Genomic DNA, 20936 nt, shown 5'->3' with positions numbered 1-20936 from the left:
GAGAGGGTAATAGCTTGCTGAGAACCAGAGGGCAACTTTCATGTACTGTCTATGAAATTTTTCTTGACCTTTGTGGAACAAGTGGAATCTAAAATAAGTTCTGCGTAAGTGCGTGTGTATGTGTTGGGAAAGTGGATTTTGCACTTTTTAAGCAAGTACAACCTTCTGCGGGGATAAGCATAGGCTACTCCTTTGTAAGGGGGGATCCTGTTTGACACATCCACTGGAGTTCTTAAAGGGCATTAGATAATTTTGGAAACTAGAGATAAACTGCGATTTTCAAAGTAACTTTGAAAAGACTCGATGGACACAAAGGCTGTTAAATAAATTGAGTCAGTAGGAGTAGTTGAAAAATGTTTTTATAAATCAGGAATGGAGGTTGGGGGGCAAGGATATCACAAAGGGTAGGCATAGATGGACATTTCCTAGAACACAAATGTGAATAAACTAGTCTCATTATTATTAAAAAAAAAAAAGATGTAGAAGGGGGAGTACACAGTGTAAACTCCCAAGTTGACAGTCAACATGGACATATTGGGGCACCCAAAAGCCAGACTGCTGGTCTCAGGTGTTGCAGTGGTGAAGAATGCATTTAGGTCAAATGAATCCATCTATTTATGCAAATGGACATTCCAGTTTTTTACGCAAGAAAAGAGATTCACTATGACTGTGAGCTCTTAACTGAAGAGATTCACTAAGTGTATGACTTGGAGCAAAAAAGAAAAAAAAACACTAATTAAATCATGGATGTTGTTACAAATAATTCATTCTACCCATTTTCATGTTTCAGCATTTAAGATCTTTTCATCAGTGTACCTTAAAGTCATAATAGACTCTGAGAAAAGCAAACGTATCTATCAGTGGCAGAGAAGATTGAGTAAAATACTCCCATTGAATTCTTCGGTCCAGAAGCATAAATGGGTAGGAGACATAGGGACAGGGCGTGCCTTCTTGTACCACGGCAAGCAGAGCTCGGTGATACAGGGAGACCATTCATTTGCACCTTCTTTAGTCCCAAATAATATACCACCTGCCACCCATAGTTATTTTTTTTTTAAAGATTTTATTTATTTACTAATGAGAGAGACAGAGAGAGGCAGAGACACAGGCAGAGGGAGAAGCAGGCTCCATGCAGGACTCGATCCTGGGACCCCAGGGTCACGCCCTGGGCTGAAGGCAGATGCCAAACCGCTGAGCCACCCAGGGTTCCCCCGTAGTTACTGTTTCTGAGCACGTAAGATGTGCCAGCCTCCACGTGGGGCTCGTTACATGGATTAGCGCATTTAACCCACCCTATAATCCAACGAAGTGGGCAAGATTATTTTCAGCATCCTACAGATGAAGAGCGTGAAGCTTGGAGATTCCGGGAAATGTGGCCTAGCGGTGGAGCCCGACAACAGTACAGTCTGACTCCAGAGGGTCCTTTTATAGCTCTACTGAGGATCTGCGCTGAGCGACCCTCCTCTCCTCTTGTGATTTCCCGCCATGGAAACATTAACAAAACAGAATTTTCTAGAAGAAAATACAAAAGCCTACATCAAACAAAGCAAAAGCAACCAGGTCCTCTGGGTATCCCTCCAAGCCCCTTAACCCTGAAGATTCTGAGATGTCTTCATAGCAGCACTGCTGAATGGAAATACTCTGTGATTTGAAAGCTCCTACCAGCCACATGAAACAAACCAAACACACTAGGTGAAGTTCACTTTAATAGGATATTTTGTGTAGCTCAATAGCTAAGAAACATTCTAATTTCACGGTTTAATCATACAGTGATTATTAATGAGATGCCAGAAACAACTCGGGGGCTTGCTTATGAGCAGTACAATGCAGTGCAAGACAGTGTCTCGTACAGTGCAGTGGATAATGTAAAATGTTGTCCTACCAAACAATAAAGCTGCGGTTAAGAGAGAAACATTTCATACTGCTTCAGTTTTAAATTTTAAATTAAAGTTAATTAAAGCTAAATAAAATTCAAAATGTAGCTCCTCGTTTGCACTAGCCACATTTCAAGGGCTCAGTAGCTGTTTGTGGCAAGTGGCTACCCTAGTGATTGGTGCAGCAAAGTTATTCTCTTTTCAAAGGCCCCTATTCTTTTCAAAGGCCCCAAGACTGCCAGATACTCCATCCCCACCCCTGTGCCCTGACCCCTCTCAGTCCCCAGCTCAACTTGCTTGCCTCTGCCCAGGGCCACCATGTACAGTTGTGCAGGTTATGCACTGTAAAACTCTGGGGTGTCATTCGCATTGCAGATGTAGGAGATTTATTTACTGTGACAGGTTATTGGAAGATGGAAGTAAAGTTTTTAAAGGAAGAGATAGTTTTTCTAATTCATGCAAAGGCATTTTTTGGTGGGGAGGTAATTGTAGTTCTTATTTCCTGATGTAGGAAAGATGCTAGGGCTAGAAGCTGATGGCCAAGAAAGAATTCCAGAGATATCTTTGGTGTGTAAAGGTGGCTTTATTAAAGCTACAGGAACAGGACCTGCGGACAGAAAGAGCTGCAGTGGGGTCATGAGGAGTGGCCCATGATATACTTTCAAGTTGGTAGAGGGTTAGGGATAGCATGAGCCTCCCAGATATTTTGGAAACAAGGTTTCCAGGACCTGGAGGGGGCCTAGCTATTGTTAGGAAAAGGTCATTTATTACTGTTTAGTAAAAAACTCAGTCACGAGACTCTTCAGATATATATCGGTGGGTCATGTGCTTGAGGGATGATCGCCAATATGTACCTTGGGGGGTAGAGATAAAGGAAGCTTCCAAAGGAATTTTTGTATGTTAAGTAGACTTACAGGATCCTGGAGGTCAGCCTATTTTTGCCTTTTGCCCTCGGCAAGTGTTCACATGGGGGCAGCTGAGATCCCAGAGGAAGGTCACTCTTCCTGTTTCAAGGATTTGTCAATGGGTCGTAAGTAGTAAAGAAATTTTAATTTAATCATTTTTCTTCTGCCTTTGTTTGTCACTCACGTCATTCCTTCTTAGCATTCCAACAGTTGGGCCCAGGCATTGCTCCGTTGTGTGCTGAGCACTTTTCCAGTGCCCACAGCCTGTGGCTGAAAGCAATGAGGTGGGCCTCTCCCACCTGCCTTCCCCCAGTAATGTCACCAAGTTGCAGTCTTCGAGGTAGTTTACCTCCGAGCCCTGTGTGTCTTATTTATGATTGTGTCCACAATGCCTGGCACACAGTGGGTGCTCAACACATTTAGTGATTTCAGTGGTTCTCCCAGTGTCACTCAGGCCCCTATCTTGTGTCCTGAGTTGCTCTTAATGAAACTTGACCCAGGGCTGATTTTCCAGGTGCTGACATGGCTCTCTCTTCGCCGAGTCACAGCTCACCCTTCATGTGGTACCCTGGTTCTAAGCAATAACTGTCATTATTGTTATTATTACTAATAATAGCGACCATTTATTGATCACTTTGTGTCAAGCGTTGTATCCAGCAGTTTATGTGCATTGTTCCATTTACTCTTTCCAAACATCTCTAGGAGGTAGGTACTCTCATTATTCCCATTTTATAAGGAGGAAACTGAGACACTGAGAAATTAAGTCATTTACTCGAGGTCACACAGCTAGTAAGTGTCAAAGCTGAAATGTAAAACCAGTTCTGTCTGACTTCAAAGCCCTTCTGATGTGGAAATGTTAGGGTTCAGAGCAGAGGGCCAAGAAAGGATTCTTGAGATGTCTTCTGTGCCAAAAAAAGTGATTGTTATTAAAGCCTGGGGACAGGACCCTTGGGTAGAAAGGGCTGCCCGTGGAATGTGAGGAATGTCATTGATTTTACACTATGGAGTCAGAGCAGGTAAAGACAAAGGGAAGTTTCCAGAATGACTTTCACAGGCTGAAGAAGACATGGGATCTTGGAGGCCTAGCTATTGTCCAGCTGAGGTTGTTTTTGCCTCTAGCAAGGCATTCCCATTAAGATTGGGAGTTCCTGGAGGAATGCTGTACTGGGCCAGCCTCCAGTATTTGTCAGAGTTGCAGGTTCTAAGGACATTTAATTTTATCTACATTTATTTTTGCCTTTGTTCCCCGCATCCTTTTATGCTTGAAGTAGCAAGACTGTGCATCTCTTTTGTTATCTGGGGCCTGACTCACAAGTGACTCCACCTTGGTGGACTTGTTTGCCCGGACTTCCTTCCTTTGGGGGAATTTCTCCGTCCATAGTTCACATGGTTTGGGTGGGGTGGACCCCAGGGGTGGCCATGTGACTTCGTTTTGGCCTATCTGAGAAGAGCCTGCACCTGACCAAGTGATTGGTTCAGAGGTTAGCACATGACCCAGCCTTGCTCAGTGAAGCTCCATTTCTGCTCTGCTAGGAAGAGAGACATTCTTTTCCTCTGGGATTTTTTTTTCCACCTACTAGAGTGATTTGACTTGGAGCTCCTGCTGGCCATCTTTGCCTGCTCTTTGGGGAAAGCTGTTTGAAGTAATAGAGAATGAATGAGGCGGGCATGCAGTGAGGCGTAGCACTGAGCAGTGGTGGGAGCACAGATAGTGCCATTTATTTTTATTTTTTTATTTTTTTAAAATTCGATTTGCCAGCATGTAGTATAACACCCAGTGCTCATCTCATCATGTGCCCTCCTTAACACCTGTCACCCAGTTACTCCATCCTCCCACCCTCCTCCCCTCCCCTTCTACAACCTTTTGTTTCCCAGAGTTAGGAGTTTTTCATGGTTTGTCTTCCTCTCTAATTTTTTGCTACTCAGTTTCCCCCCTTCCCTTATGGTCCCTTTCACTATTTCTTAGATTCCACATGTGAGTGAAACGAAGTGATAGTAGTCTTTCTCTCATTGACTTATTTCATTCAGCATAATACCCTCCAGTTCTATCTATGCTAATGTAAATGGAGATATTTATTCTTTCTGATGGCTGGGTAATGTTCGACTGTCTGTATAGACCACATCTTCTCTATCCATTCATCTGTCAAAGGACATCGTGGCTCCTCCCGCAGTTTGGCTGTTGTGGACATTGCTGCTATGAACATTGGGGTGCAGGTGTCCCGGAATTTCACTGCAAATGTATCTTTGGAGTAATACCCAGTAGTGCTGGAAAGCACTGTTTAAACCCCAGGATTCAGGGGCTCCTGGGTGGCTCAGTTGGTTAAGCGTTGGACTCTTGATTTTTGGCTCAGGTCATGATCTCAGGGTTGTGAGATTGAGCCTCTTACTGGCCTCAGTGCTGAGCATGGAGCCTACTTAAAATTCTCTCTACCTCTGTGCCCCCTCTCCCACTGCCTGGTGCTCTCTTTCTCTCTCAAAAGAAAAGAAAAGAAAAGAAAAGAAAAGAAAAGAAAAAAAAGAAAAGAAAAAAGGAAAAAACCAACCCAGAATTCAGATGTGCCTGAAGTGTCCCAAGACTGCTTGGTTTTGTGAGCCAGTACATTCCTTTTTAGTTGCTGTCTACTTAAATCAAGTTATTTACAATTGACAAAGCCCTGCCTAATGTACAGACTCTCCAGAAGATAAATAGATTCTTTCCTCATTGTCATTCTTGATCTACTCTTTGGATGAGCCCCCTGCTTCTTGGGCCTTGGTGCCTACTGTAGCCTGTACCTCGCCTGGAGTCCTTTGATCCCTGGAGACTCTGAGTATTTATCTTGGTTTTTCCCTTTTAGGTCTCTGAGCTCTGCCCTAAGGAAGAGAGATACCACACCCACCCCCTTCTCACCCCTTTCCCCTCACCTCTTACCCCCCCTTAACAGAGCCCACACACAGGGATAAGTATTATGCCATGGGTATATCATTGGAGAAATCTGTTTTTTGTAGACATTACAAAATTACTCATCAACCTACTTTTGAATGCTGATCAAAGACTGTTGAATGCTTAACTCATCTGGCCTCTGACATTATCTGGGATCTCAGCCAGCTTAGGCCTAGGCTCTGCTTCTTAACCCCAGTTTCTTTGGCTCCTAGCCTTTCTGATCAGCTCTCTCCTAAATACTCTCAACTTCCCTATGATTCTGAACTTCTATTCTTCTGCTGGCTTCCTTCCCAATCTTTCCTCCCGGCCTCCGAGGGCATTGTTCCATTGTGAATCAACGCTCCCACACCCCAGCCTCCTCACATGATGAGAACACTCCCTTCTCTGTAGCTCTCTCTGCTGTAGCCTTCTGGTGTCCCTTTGCTGCTTTCCCTTTTAGAGGTAGAGTCCTTCATGCAGACACCCTCATGGTCTCTCCTTTTGCCACCAACCTCTTGATAGACTCTTGGTTCATGATCTTTCCAAACTGCCATCTCTGCATTCATCTACACAACTCGCTTGATATGTCTGTGATGAGTTATCCAGTTGCCTTTGGTCTGGTTAGAGGGAATAGCTAATTATGGCATGAGTGGAAAATAAGGGACACTTCATGAAAGAGACTACCTGTGATCAGGGCCTTAAAAAAATGAATAGCATTTCAGCAGGTCAAATAACTCAAGCAAAGAAGCATGGAGATGTGAAAAGGCCTAGTGCATTTGCTTTCTCAAACTCTTGGAAATAAATGGTAGGAAAGGAAGGGGGGAACCCAGGCTGGATCTGACATGATTACGTTTACTTAAGATTAAGGAATGGCCCTGAAAAGAGTCCAATGTAGAGAATGCAAGGGAAGGAACAGCCTTTATTCTAAAAGGAAGAAGTACTTGGAGAAGTTGCAGAGGTGGAATGATACTCTAAATTACAAGGTTGAGACATTGGGCTGATTGGAAAAAGAGAAGAGTAAATTGAAAGCAGTTTAAGAAAGTTCATAAGAAGTCTGGGGATGTAGAGAGGAGGGATAGTGAAAGAAAAAAGTGGAAGGATTTGCAGAGCAGACTGGTTACAACAGGGCAGAGAAACCGGGCAGGCCACGTGCCGCGTCAGGGGCAGCGGCGTGGAGGCCCTGCGGGGCGGCGCGAGATTGGAAGGTCGAGGAAACAGCTCAGACCAGATCTGAGTCAGATCAGCTGGCCTTTGATTGCTGTGTGTAAAGAGTGAGAGAACTTGTATGTTTTACGATGGCGAAAATGACTGAAATTATGTAGGCTTAACGTGTTTCTCAAACTGTTTTATGGAATACTACAACTCTGGGAGCTGTTAATGAGGTTTAAGGGATGGAGAGTGAGTTCTGTGATCAAGTAGGGCTGGGAAGGCTGCATTCTCTGTGGTTCACGGAGCCTGTTGGTGTAGAAAAGGCCACGAGGAACGCACGTTAAGAAACCAGTTCGGAAAAAAAAAAAAAGAAAGAAAGAAACCAGTTCGACATTGTGTAATACAGCTTTGCCCGAATATATTTGTCCATTCATTCAACAGGCCTGCGGTAAGCACATCTTATGATAGCGTGTTTTGGTTTGGTTTAAATATTTTATTTATTTATTTATTTATTTATTTATTTATAAATAAGAAAAACCTCATTTTTATTTATTTATTTTTAATTATAGTGTAGTTGACACACAATGTCGCATTAGCTTCAGGTGTGTAATCCAGGGGTTTGACATCTCTGTGTTAGGCTGTGCTCGCCACGGGAATAGCTGCCATCTGTCCGCATGCGACGCTTTTACAACACCGTTGTATGCTGTACCTTTCATTCCTGTGACTTATTAATTCCATACCTGGAAGCCTGTATGTCCATCTCTCTTTCACCCATTTTCCCCATCCTCCCAATCTCCCTCCCCTCTGGCAGCTGCCAGTTTGTTCTCTTTATGGGGGGAGGGGGTCTTCTTCTACTTTTTTTTGTTTGTTCATTTGTTTTATTTATTTATTTTTTAAAATTTTTATATGTGTGAAATCATATGGCCTTTGCCTTTCTCTGTCTGACTTATTTTACTTAGCATGATACCCTCTAGGTCCACCCACGTTGTCACACATGGCAAGATTTCATTCTTTTTAAATTTTTTTTCTATTTTTATTTAAGTCTTTTTTTTTTCAAAGATTTTATTTATTTATTCATGAGAAACACACAGAGATTGAGAGAGACAGGCAGAGACACAGGCAGAGCGAGAAGCAGGCTCCACGCAGGGAGCCCAATGTGGGACTTGATCTCTGGACTCCAGGATCACGCCCTGGGCTGAAGACAGGCGCCAAACCGCTAAGCCACCCAAGGATCCCCTCATTCTTTTTTTTTAATGGCTGAGTAATGTTCCACTGATATGTATATATACCCTATCTTCATCTGTTCATCTGTCAGGTTGCTTCCATATCTTATCTATTGTAAATAATACTACAGTTAGCACAGGGGTATAGATATCTTTTCAAATTTGTATTTTTGCTTTCTTTGGATTAATACCCAGTAGTGGAATTACTGGATTGTGTGGTAGTTCTATTTTTAATTTTTTGAGGGCCCTCCATATTGTTCTACAACAGCTGCGCCAGTTTACACTCTCACCAGGAGTGCAGGAGGGTTCCCTTTTCTCTACATCCTCAGTAACACTTGTTATTCCTTGTCTTTTTGATTTTAGCCATTCTGACAAGGTATGAGGTGATATCTCACTGTCATTTTGATTTGCATTTCCCTGATGATTAGTGATGTTGAATATCTTTCATGTGTCTTGGCCATATGGTAGTATGCTCTGGGCACTGCCATTTGTCCTGTGGCAGAGGATAAGATGAGCCAGTGTCCCTACTATTGTGAGGTTATGGTCTGGTGTAACCTGATAGGTCCTAGTGTTCTGAGAAATACAGTTTGGGAAGCCTGGAGTTAAGATGCTTATGTATTCCTGTTCGTGCTGTGGAACGGACTGGAGTGATTGGCTGCCTGCTTGTCCCTCTGCCTCCATGTCTCTGTGTTACACCAGTTCCTTCACCTCTCCACAGAATGTTTCCTGCATCTCCTGCCTTGGGCATGGACAGAGCTGATGACAAAGTCACTTTCAGGTCTCAGAAGTTGGTGACTTGCCGAGGTCATCCAGCTAGTAAGCGGCAGAACAAGGACCAGGACCCAGCTCTGTGGCTCTAGGTTCTATGCTCCTTCCAATCTTGGTGAAAGGAACAATTTGAAATGCCTGAAAATTGAAAAAAAATTCGATAGACTGAACAGGTTAAGTGAGATGCCATCAATGATGCCAAGTTAATCAATAATGGTAGGGCTGACTTAAGTATCACTACCACTACTACCGCCATTTTTATCACTAATATTGAGTAATTGTCATGATCCATGTATCATACTAAGCATTTTATATATTTTTTATTATTTAATTTTTATATCAATCCAGTAGCAATTATTACCCCATTTAATAGATGAAGACACAAGCTCAGATTGGGGAGTAGGGTGTCCATGTTCACACAGCTACAAAGGAACAGAGCCAAACTTCCATACTAGGCTATTTTCAGAGTCCAAACTCTTTTTTTTTTTTTTTTAAAGATTAAAAAATAATTATTTACTTGGGAAAGCACTCAGGAGAGGGAGAAGCAGACTCCCGTGGTGCAAGACAACCCCCCCTCTCGCCCCCTGCCTGCCCCATGCAGAGCTCAGTATCAGGACCCTGGAATCATATCCTGAGCTGAAGGCAGATGCTTAACTAACTGAGCCACCCAGATGCCCAGAGTCCAAACTCTTACCTTCATTTTCTATATTTCAACTTACCTCGCTCCTTCTCCCTTATTAACACCTAATCTCAGAAAGGATCTGATCATTCATTTATTCCATAAGTCAGGTAGCATTCAGCAGATATTTAATGAGTACCTACTATGTGAGGGAACTATTTTAGATAGTGAGGATCCAGTGATGAATACACTGACTAGGTTTCTGCTTGTGTGGAACTTAACAATCAGTGGGGAGAGCACACGATTTTAAATAATCAAGAAAAATATCATGTAGATATAAGTTTCATTTGTTTATTCTCTCATTTGTTTGAGTACAGTTGACATGATCAGTATCGTTAAAATCATTAGAATAGAGACCTGAAAGTGACTGGTTATCTACTTTAGATTGGGTTGTCAAGGGAAGGTCTTTTTTGGAAAAAGTGACATTTAAGCTGATAGGGGAGTTACAGGAAGTTGTTAACTAGGGAGAGAGCAACAGAGGGCAGGTGGAATGATTTTCTGGGTGGAGGGAGCATCATGTACAAAGATACCACCATGCCATGACTTTGCTGTGTTTGAAGAGCAAGAAGAAGGCTCATGTGGTTAAATAATAGTGGGTCAGGGGAGAGTGGTACCAGATACAGCTGGACAAGTAAGTGGTACGTTGGGTTAAGGAGACAGGGTTTTGGCCTAAGGGTGGGGAAACTATTGGAGGATTTAAGTAGGACTGAAGGGGGCACCTGAGTGGCTCAGTGGTTGAGCATCTGCCTTTGGCTCAAGTCATGATCCCAGGGTCCTGGGAGCGAGTTCTATATCGGGCTCCCCATAGGGAGCCTGCTTCTCCCTCTGCCTATCTCTCTCTCTCTCTCTGTGTGTATCTCTCATGAATAAATAAAATCTTAAAAAAAAAAGTCCTGAGGGACATGAGCTGATTTATGCTTTTTATCTTTTAATTTTTTTCAACATTTGCATTGATTGCTATGTGGAGAAAGGATTATAAGAAAATATGGAAGGAAGTAGTGGATCCATTTCCTTTTTAAAGATTTATTTATTTATTTTAGAGAGAGAAAGAGCATGAGTGGCAGGGGCAGAGGGAGAGAAAATCTGAAGCAGACTCTGCTCCGAGCGTGGAGCACGATGCAGTTCTCAGTCTCATGATCCTGAGATTGTGACCTGAGCCGAAACCAAGAGCGGAGCACTTAACCGATGGCACCACCCTGGCATACCAGAAAATAGGGGATCTATTAGGATATCGCAGTCGTCTCGACAAGGGATGATGGTGGCTCTATCAGGTATTGCCACAGTAATCCCATGTAACAAACATCCCATAAACTCAATGGGGTACAGGAGTAAGGAGGTGATGGAATAACTGGGTAGTTCTGATATGGCTCAGGGTCAGGCTCAGCTGATTGCTGAGTCAGCTAGGGAGCTCTGCAATATTGCCTTGGTTCTCTGGTGTGTTTGTGAGGGCTATCAGACTGCCAGCTGTGTAGGGTAGCCTGGGCTTATTCTCAGGCTGGCCCAGTCATAATCTCATAGTGATTACAAAGAAGCAGAAGGGAGTAGAAACAAGCAAGCAGATTTTAACACTTTAGCTTGTGTCAAGCTTGCTACTGTTCCATTGGTCAAGGCAAGTTTTGTGGGTGCACCCAAAGCTAGTGTGGGAGGACGTTGTCAAAGGGACAAGGATCCGAGAGGTGTGAAAAGGTACCAAGAGGTATGAATAATCAGGGCCATTAGTGCAATAGAGTGCATGAATGAGGAGAAAAGTAAAGACTTGAATATTCAGATTTAGGATATTTTGGAGGTACAGTCCAAAGAACATGGTCATGAATTAATTTTGAGGTGTGAGACAGAGGAATGAATCAAAGATAACTCAGATTTTTGGCTTAGTAGCTGGGGAGATGGGGAAGCCATTTTCTTAGATGTTGAAGACTAGGTAAAGAGCAAGTTTTAGGGGAGTATCTAGAATTCTGTTTTAGATGTGTTGTGTTTGAGATACCTGTTAGATATTCAAATGAAGATGTCAGGTTTGCAGTTGGATAAATGAATCTGAGGTTCCTGGGGACAGGGTTAAAGTTGTAGATTCTGGAGTTAGCAACATGTAGATGGCCTTTCAAGCTATGCAACTGGATGCAACCACCCCTGAGGAGAATGGATGAAGAAGGCGAGCAAGCTCAGGATAGAGCTCTGGTACATAACAGTGTTTACAAGTAAAATGGAAAAAAAGAAGCTGGCAAAAGAGACTAAGAAGGTGCAGCCTTTAAGATTGGGGAAAAAAAAAAAAGTCCAAAGTCTCTATTGGTTTCATAGAGAACCAAGAGAAACTAAGCATTTCAAGGAGAGAATGGTCAGCTATGTTCAACACTCCTGGGAGGTAAGATAAGTGAGAGGTGACCCCTGAGTTTGGCAACAACGAAGTCCTTGGTGACCTTGACAAATGCAGTCTTAGTAGAATAATGGAGACAGAAGCCCAACAGGAGTGATTTGAGGAAAGCACATGGGGTGAGAGTAACCCTAATATTGTCTTTCAAGAATTTCTGCTATAGAGACTCAGAAGCGATGTGGTTGTTGGAGGATAATGTGGGTCAAGAGATTAGCTTCTGTTCGGGAACATAAGTGATGTCAACTATGCCAAAGGGGGTGACCCAAGAGGGGATCCTGTTCACTGTAGGGATGGGGTAACTGCAGCCCAGAAGTGTTTGAGATGGCAAGAGAGGATGGGATTGAGAATTATAATGAACTTGAGTCCGTGTGTTACCTTCTTCAAGGGATATTTGGGTTCCATTTTCTATTTCTAATTTTGGGACGGAAGGGTATATCCACTATTGGAATCCTTCCAGCCATCAGCCAAGGTCGGGAAGTATGAGTTCTATTGTCATACTGGGCAGATTGAATATTTCTGTATCAGGTTCACTCAGGTACCGTTGTAGAGGAGAGACCTCCTTGGAATCATTCTGTCTCTGTAGGTGGTGCTCAATGTTTCTTATAATGATAGTGAAACCCATCAATTCAGTTTCTTAGATTTTGAGATGGGTAGCAAGTTAGGCAGGTCCCGGGCAGAGCTCAGAAGGGAATGTAAATTAACAAGCCATTTCCTTGTCCAGGAATACTGGTATAAGAACCAATTACACCCAGCAATATAGGTATTACCATTAATGGATAAACTAGCAGACTTTAGGGTGATTGGCTAATGCCATTCGGTAGATCCTAGATAAGGCATGCCTTCTGGAATTCTAGCTGAGTGATAGAAATGTTGCTTTTTATGTTTTTTAAGCTGTGTAAACTCAATTTTAAAGGGTCATGAAAAAAAAAAAAAAATAAAGGGTCATGTAGGGCAGCCCGGGTGGCCCAGCGGTTTAGCGCCGCCTTCAGCCCAGGGCATGATCCTGGAGACCCAGGATCGAGTCCCACGTTAGGCTCCCTGCATGGAGCCTGCTTCTCCCTCTGCCTGGGTCTCTACCTCTCTCTCTCTCTCTGTGGCCCTCATGAATAAATAAATAAAATCTAAAAAAAAAAAGGGGGGGGGTCATGTAAAGCAAATGTGTTAAGGAAGTGGTAATTTAAAACATATTTTGTAAAATAAAAAATAAAAAATAAAATGTATTTTGTGTAAGTTCAAGAATACATTTGGTGGTATTTAAGGAACTATTTTCATCAACCCTCCTGGGGTATGTGGCCTGTGTTTAGTGGGTGAGGATGGTGGTGTGAAAAAATGCAGTACCCTATCTTAGAGTTGTTTTGACAGCTTTGGAGGATTTTTGTTCAATTGCTTCGAGTCTGCTTTGCTCTTTCACTCATTTAAAATATTAGTATCCACTTGTGCAATTCATATTGTGAACTGAGAACCACATCTGTTGCCACTCTGCCTTTTAGAGCTTTCTGACTTGGCAGAAATAATACCGAAAAGGACACCTGCCAGAGTCTTAATAATTCTTATATATAGCAGTCTGACGAGTGTTGGCTCAGTGTTCATAGAAATACCATGGAGTCAAGAAGCAGGGCTTAAATCAGATAAAATCAGAATCTTAAAATGTAAATGCTTCTCGTGTGAAGCTATAGATCTTTGGAACTGTTGGCGTTTTCTATTATAACGGGTTGTTCAGAAGCGCACATCTGAAAATACGTGGCAAGATACATATTAGTCTTTAAAACATTTCACAATAAATATGCTATTTTTATCTATTCTTGACATAATATTAAAATTTCTGTCACATATTGGAGAACAAATAAACTGAATTCCATTCAAGATAATACATAACAGATAGAGGCCAAGGATCATATTACTTATTTACCTATTTCTATACTTTATTCCTATTTCTTGAGTTAATAAGGGCATAACCTAGCTAGCTTGGCCCACAAAGAAATGCTTTTACAAGGATTTATTTATTAAGCTATTATCAAGTGTTAATATTAGAAATAACCAGGTGAGGAATATTATCATTTCTGCCCAAACTTATTGAAGATGTAGCATGTATTATCTTTCATTTTACGATCCCACAAACTTGTGTCTTCTTAGAATTTAATCACAGGAAAAAATTTTCTTTTGGACAGTATCTCTTATAAAAAAATTACAATTCTTTGTGGCTCTATATTATCCTTTGCTTCCTGGATTTTGAGAAGCTCCAAATTTAATGCACAATTGCATTACATGTCTCAGACTTCCAGATATCAGTGTGTTTAGCAGAATTGTTAGGACATGTACATTTGATTTAAGAGAATTCAACTTTGTGTGGGTCGACAAAGGAAAGAGAGCAAAGAAACAATTGAAAGAGGATGGATGAGTCTGTTTTACTCAGCGAGCATTGAAAGATGTATACGCTTACTTCTCCCTTCTCGGTCATAATTTGCAAAGGTTTTTCTATGAGCATCTCACAGTGCTGAACGTGATTTCAGTAATTAGACATAAGTACCTTTTCACGCCAACTCTTCCCTAAGTTCAAGCCAACTAATTTCTCCAATGCAAACCCCAAGCCCCCAAATCTACTTTTCTCTGTGCTAGATTGTTTGCAAAAAGGCCTCCATAATTCCCCACCCCATATCTACTCCATCTTGAGTGGTCACCTCTAATACTGACCCTGGGCTTAGCCAAAGAGACAGTAGCAAAGGCAAAGCATTCGGAGATGTGAAATTTGTCATGCACTGGACTTGCTCCCTCTTACTGCTCACGGGATCCTGAGAACTATAAGAAAAACAACCCAAGTTGTCCTGTTGAAAAGCCAAATAGATGGGAACTGAAGTGCCCTGGCCAATAGCCTGCAAGTATCAGAAATGGGAGTGAGACCATTCTAGACAGCTAGGTTAGAATTGCCCCTCCAACCTATAGGATCATGAGAAATGAGACCTTTTTATTGTTTTTGTGCTACTAATTATGGAATGGGGTTTTTGGGCAGTTGTTCTTCTCAAAAGCCAATGCTGATATAACTTCCAGTCCTAGTAGACATTTCTGCTGATGCTCTTGGACATCTGCAGAGACCACGTGTCAGTCTCCAGTGTGGCTATCTTCTGGGAAATAGTCAAGGCTAATTCTGACTGTATTCAGTTTTTGCCATATGTGTTTATGCAAGAATCAACTCCCACATGAGCTTGGCTTCCACTCTGGTGTCTTCCTGCCTTTTGGTTTCTGGTTTGTCCTTTTGCTTTTAATTCTTAATCTGTATATTGTTGACATGTTGTAGTGCATTTTTTTTCTTAAATTTCTTTCTTTCTTTTTCTTTTTCTTTTTTAAGACTTTATTTCTTTATTTATGAGAGACACACACAGAGAGAGGCATAGACATAGGTAGAGGGAGAAGCAGGCTCCCTATGAGGAGTCTAATGCAGGACTCGATCCTGGGAATCCAGGATCACGCCCTGAGCCAAAGGCAGCCACTCAACTGCTGAGCCACCCAGGTGTCCCCTTAAATTTTTTTTTTTTTTATCGAGAATAAAAATCACTATTTAAACCACTTTTAAAGAGTACAACACAGTGGTTTTTAGATTTACAATGTTGTGCAACCATCACCACTAATTCCAGAAGATTTCTCTCACTCCAAAAAAGAAACCCTACATACCCAGTTCTCCCCTCCTCCCATCCAGTTATGTACTTTGTGTCTGTGTGGATTTGCCTATTCTGGACATTTCATACATGTGGAATTAACACTATCTGTGGCCTTTTGTGTCTGGATCCTTTTACTTAGCATAATGTTTTCAGAGTTCATCCACATTGTATAATGTACCAGAACCTGATTCCTTTTTATGGTAGAGTAACATTACACTGTAGGGATATATATATCTATATATATATATATCTATATATCTATATATATATATATCTTCACCAGTTGGTGGACATTTGGGTTGTTTCCACTTTTTGACTATTATGAGTAATGCCACTATGAGCATTCATGTATGAGTTTTTGTGTGAAAATAGGTTTTCGGTTCTCTTGAGTTTATACTTAGGAGTAGAAATGCTGGGTTATATGTTAACCTTTGAGCAACTACCAAACTATTTTTCACGGTGGCTATACCATTTTACATTCCCACCAATGTATGAGTTTTCTCTACATTCTTACCGGTACTTCTTATTTTCCCCTTAAAAAAAATTACAGAACTTCTAGTGTGTGTGAAGTAGTATCTCATGTGGTTTTGATTTACATTTCCCTAATGACTAATGATGTTGAGCATCTTTTCGTGTGTTTATTGGCCATTTGTACATCTTCTTTGAAGAAATGTCTATTTAAGTTCTTTCCCATTTTTATTTTTATTTTTTTATAAAAGATTATATTTATTTGTTTGACAGAGAGAGAGAGTGAGAGAGAGCAGAAACAGGGGGAGCAGCAGAGGGAGAGGAGGAAGCAGGCTCTATGCTGAGCAGGGAGCCCAGTGTGGGGCTCAATCCCAGGACCCCAGGATCATGACCTGAGCTCAAGACAGATGCCCATCCTGTGGGTTGTCTTTCACTTCTTTGATCATGTCCTTTGACATACAAAGCTTTTTAAGTTGATGAAGTCCAATTTATCTATTTTTTTTCTTGCTTATGCTCTTGATGTCATGTTTAAGAAACCATTCCCTAATCTAAGGTCATGAAAATTTACAGCTATGTTTCCTTCTAAGAGTTTTATAATTTCAGTTCTTATATTAAGTCTTTGATCCATTTTGAGATCATTTTTGTATATGGTATAAAGTAGGGGTCCAGAGTCATTCACATCTTCTTGTCCCGGCACCATTTGTCTAAAAGACTATTCTTTCCTCATTGAATGGTCTTGGTACCCCTGTCAAAAATCAACTGAGCATAGATGCATGGGTTTATTTCTGAACTCTCAGTTCTATATTGTTGGCCTCTACATCTATCCTTATGTAGGACCATGCTGTTTGAATTACTGTAATGTTCTAAGTTTTGAAAGTGGGGGGGTTAGTCCTTTGATTTTGTTCTTTTTTTTCAAGATTTATTTGACAGTTCAGCATTATTGTATGAGTTTTGGGATCAGCTTGTCCATTTCTGCAGAAAAAAAGGCATTGGAATTTTGATAGAGATTGCACTCAATCTGTAAATCCATTTGGAAAAGATTACCATTTTAGCAATATTAAATCTTTCAATCCATGAATGTGGATATCTTTCCACTTATTTGGGTCTTATTTATTTTCTTTCAGCAATGTTTTATAGTTTTCAATGCACAAGTCTTGCACTTTCTTGGTTAAATTTTGTTCATGTATTTTTATTGTAAAGTATTTCAATTTATCTCTGGATGTATACAAGGTACAATTAGATTTCAATAAAAATGTTCGTGTGTGTGTGTGTGTGTGTGTGTGTGTGTGTAACTCTTCAGCTATTTAATGTAGCCAGACTTTTATTCCAGAAATCTGGGAGTAAAGATACTAGATTTCTGGTCTCAAAGGTTTTATTATTATTTCAGTTACAATCTCTTTGTTTTTATTTATTCATTTATGAAATGGTACCTGCCAAGGTATCATCTATTCCTTCAGATTTTAATTTGTTAGTGATTGGTAGTGATAATATGGAAATTAAAACGATAAGGCTGATAGCAGATGTGCCTTATGTGCCAGGTACTATTCTGAGTGCTTTATGTTTATTAACTTATTTAATAAAATTAAATACTGAGTGGGTATAGTTTTAAAAGTTAAAGGACTGTGTGGTTTGTGTGTGTGTGTGTGTGTGTGTGTGTCTGTGAAACCTTACCTTTTGAGTGACCTTTGGGAGAAAAAACATAATTTTAACCCAGGGTTCTCAAAAAATAGCAATGGTGAACAATTAATCTTTAAAAAGTAAGATATTGATAATAGTATTAATGAACAAAGAGTGGGAGGTAGTATTTATCCAATCACCTTTTCTGGACTTTAATTTTTCTCTCAATTGAGAGGTTTGGAGCAGTGATCTCTGGTTATTAGAGTGCCTCAACTTCATTTTCTGTAATCAAATGACCTGGATTTGATACATTCCCCTATCCTCTGTGTGGGAGTTGAGAAGAAGCATGTTGCAGGGGAAGGCTCTTTAAGACATCAGATTGAAACCCCATTGGAGCATAAGCTCCACAAAGGCAGGGCCTGTGTTTTCCTTTACACCATTGTATCCCCGCCACAGTGCTTGATACTGAGTAGATTATAAATAAACATAAAAAAATGAATGAACAGATAAACACAAGGCTGGAAATGAATAATTTTGGGTTATATGTTAACCTTTGGGCAACTATTTATTTATTTATTTCTTTTTAATAGTGAAACAAGCATTCTTTCCTTTGAGAGTATCTGTGTGTCTTTGGGTGGGTGTGGGAAAGAGGAAGGATTATTGAAATAGGATAAACTTCAATTAATAGAAGCTGTTTTTACTGTTTGTCTTTAAACTCACCTTGCATTTCGTGACGCTAGGCCCTTAGTCTGTGATGTGCCCTTGCCTCACCATCTTCCACGGGTGATGGCTACCTCAGCTTTTTAGCCCAACTTGGACATCATCTTCTCTGATGATCTTAACCATCTCCCATCTCCAGACAGAGTTGAAGCTTTATGCATCTATGATACAGCATTTATTACATGGTAACAAATTGTTAGCTTTGTCATATCTGTTCCTCTCCTAGGCTGTGGGCATCTCATGCTTCGTTCTGTGCCCCAGAGCCTGATAACATGTCTGGCACTCAACAGATTCTCAGTTGATAGTTGCTGAATGTGTAAATGTGTACGAGTTCAGAACAAAGGTAAGGCAATCACTAACTGGCCAGCAGCTTTCCTGAGTGTTTGCCCTGGGTAGGAAGCCTTAAGTGAGTTTTCTAATTTACACCTCTTGATGCTCCTTTAGGGTTGGTACCACTGTCCTCATTTTACAGATAAGGAAATAATCTCAGAGGGGTTAAGTAACTTGCATAGTGTTAAACAGCTAATAAATGGCAAAGCTACAATTTAGAGCCAGGTCGGTCAGGCTGTCAGGTTCTTCAGGTTCCTTCCACTAACTCATTGCTGTTCAGCCAGGAGTTCCAACATAAGTAATTGGTGAAATAAGATCATGGAGGGTGACAAAGGGAAAGACATCTTTAGGGTCATGTTGATAGAACCACTGTTTTTGTATTTCCAGCTCTATCAGGTGAATTAATTAAAATTTGGATAGTTCATTATTTTGAAAGGTTATAGACCTGTCTTCTAAATGGTCGAATTTTCTGTTTTTCAGAGAGTAGTAGTAGTATGGGGAACAGGTGGATTTCTAGAATGTCTAGGGCCCAGAAACTCTGTTAGAGATATCAGCTTCAGGGCATTAATCTCCCAGATGACATCGCAGGGCCCTCCCAGTTTGTGCGGTTGCTCTCGATTGCATTTTCAGTTGAGGGCAGAGAAGTTTCCTCTACACCATGAGGCGTACTCTTACATTTTAACAGGGGATTTGGAATAGGGCTGGACAAAGACCTGTCACATTCAGGAGATGAGAGCAGAAAAGCTTGATGGACACACTGCCACTTGACACGTGGGAGATGGAGGGGACTCAGGCCTGGGCCTCTGTGACGTGTGAGCTCGAAGCTGTCAGCCCCTTCGGAAAAGAGAACCTCTTGCCTGGGACAGAATTCATCCTCAGGAGCCTGTCTGAGTGGAAAAGGATCCTGTTTATTGTTTGATCATTTGTGATTCTACGACCCTGCTGATTTAAAATGCAGATGGATATACTTTTGATATGAAGTTTTTCTTTTAAGTCTGTCCAGTGACAATAAGAGCAACTAAAAATAGTGAAGGGTCTGAAGTAGATCCTTCCGTTGCCTTTGAGGTTTGGCTTCTGAAGTAAATACCATCGAGGCGTAAATAAAGCGACATCATTAAGTCCTCCAGTACCTACTGAATATATGCTGTGTTTCAGGTAGTGAACTGGTTGCTAGATCATGCCAACTATTATATTTTCCTGTGTTTGATTTGTGTAAGAGTATTCAGAGGGGAAAAACAATTTGGAAATATGTTTTTGAGAAATTTCTGTGAAGCAATGATTTATATGTGTATGTAATGCAGGTATACACATATGTATATGCAGGTATTAACCTGTGTTAATAAGTTGTGTTGTGGGGCTATCTGTGCTGCTTATTTTTTTTAATTAATTAATTAATTATTTATTTATTTTTATTTTTTATTGGTGTTCAATTTACTAACATACAGAATAACCCCCAGTGCCCGTCACCCATTCACTCCCACCCCCCGCCCTCCTCCCCTTCTACCACCCCTAGTTCGTTTCCTAGAGTTAGCAGTCTTTACGTTCTGTCTCCCTTTCTGATATTTCCCACACATTTCTTCTTATTTAGGTAAATTTGATTTTCAGAATTTCATCTCACACTGGAAAAAATTGGGCATTAATTTTTTTTTAATAGAAGATGGCTTCCCAAATAATCGAAATTTCCAGGCTCACTGAAATATGTGATCCTCTGTTGGCAAAACGTAAGATTGAGATTTAATACTCAGATATCACCCTAAAAAAGTATTTAGCTTGAAAATCTTTGTATGGTTACGTGATATTTATGAGTGAGAAATATTTGTTCTGGAGAATGTAGTAGAAAGTAGTCAGATGATGATGAAGTGAAAGTTCTGTAAAATACTAGATTTCAGTTTAAGCCTTTGACAAATCCTGGAAGTTCTCTGAAACCATTCCTCAATTCTCTAACATGCAGATGGCCTGGATTCCAACATTATTTACTCTTTCTGAAGGTTTCTATCATGTGTACTGAATAAATGTTTTTTCCTATGGGAATGTAGTTGAATCCAAATAGGAAAATTATTCTAGTTAAATTTTATTTTAATCTTTCAGCCATGTATTTGGAAGGCATCTGGTCTCTTAAGTGAAGAATCTGTATAATTAAGAGTCATTCCTTATCAGTCATAAAAAAGGATGAGATTGTGCCATTTGAAACAACATGGACAGGCCTAGAGGATGTTATATTAAGTGATAGAAGTCAGACTGAGAGAGACAAATACCATATAATTTCATAAGTGGAATCTAAAATAA

At 40.8% G+C, this 20936-nt stretch overlaps 1 protein-coding gene across 3 annotated transcripts in view; it reads left to right on the top strand.

Moving 5' to 3' along the window:
• The window catches only part of TEC (tec protein tyrosine kinase), a 132548-nt gene that overhangs the window by 10442 nt on the left and 101170 nt on the right, over positions 1-20936 (top strand). Inside the window, exon 2 of one of the 3 annotated variants that reach the window (XM_025435683.3) lies at positions 18547-18663. The exons of the other annotated variants lie outside the window; for them this stretch is intronic. The gene's annotated coding sequence lies outside the window, so the exon portion shown is untranslated. The remainder of the gene's footprint in view (positions 1-18546; positions 18664-20936) is intronic. 3 annotated transcript variants of the gene reach the window in all.

The sequence above is a fragment of the Canis lupus genome, chromosome 13, assembly GCF_003254725.2.
Source record: "Canis lupus dingo isolate Sandy chromosome 13, ASM325472v2, whole genome shotgun sequence".
NCBI lineage: Eukaryota > Metazoa > Chordata > Mammalia > Carnivora > Canidae > Canis > Canis lupus.
The sequence above is the reverse complement of the archived record's forward strand: the minus strand, read 5'-3'. Positions and strand labels throughout refer to the sequence as shown.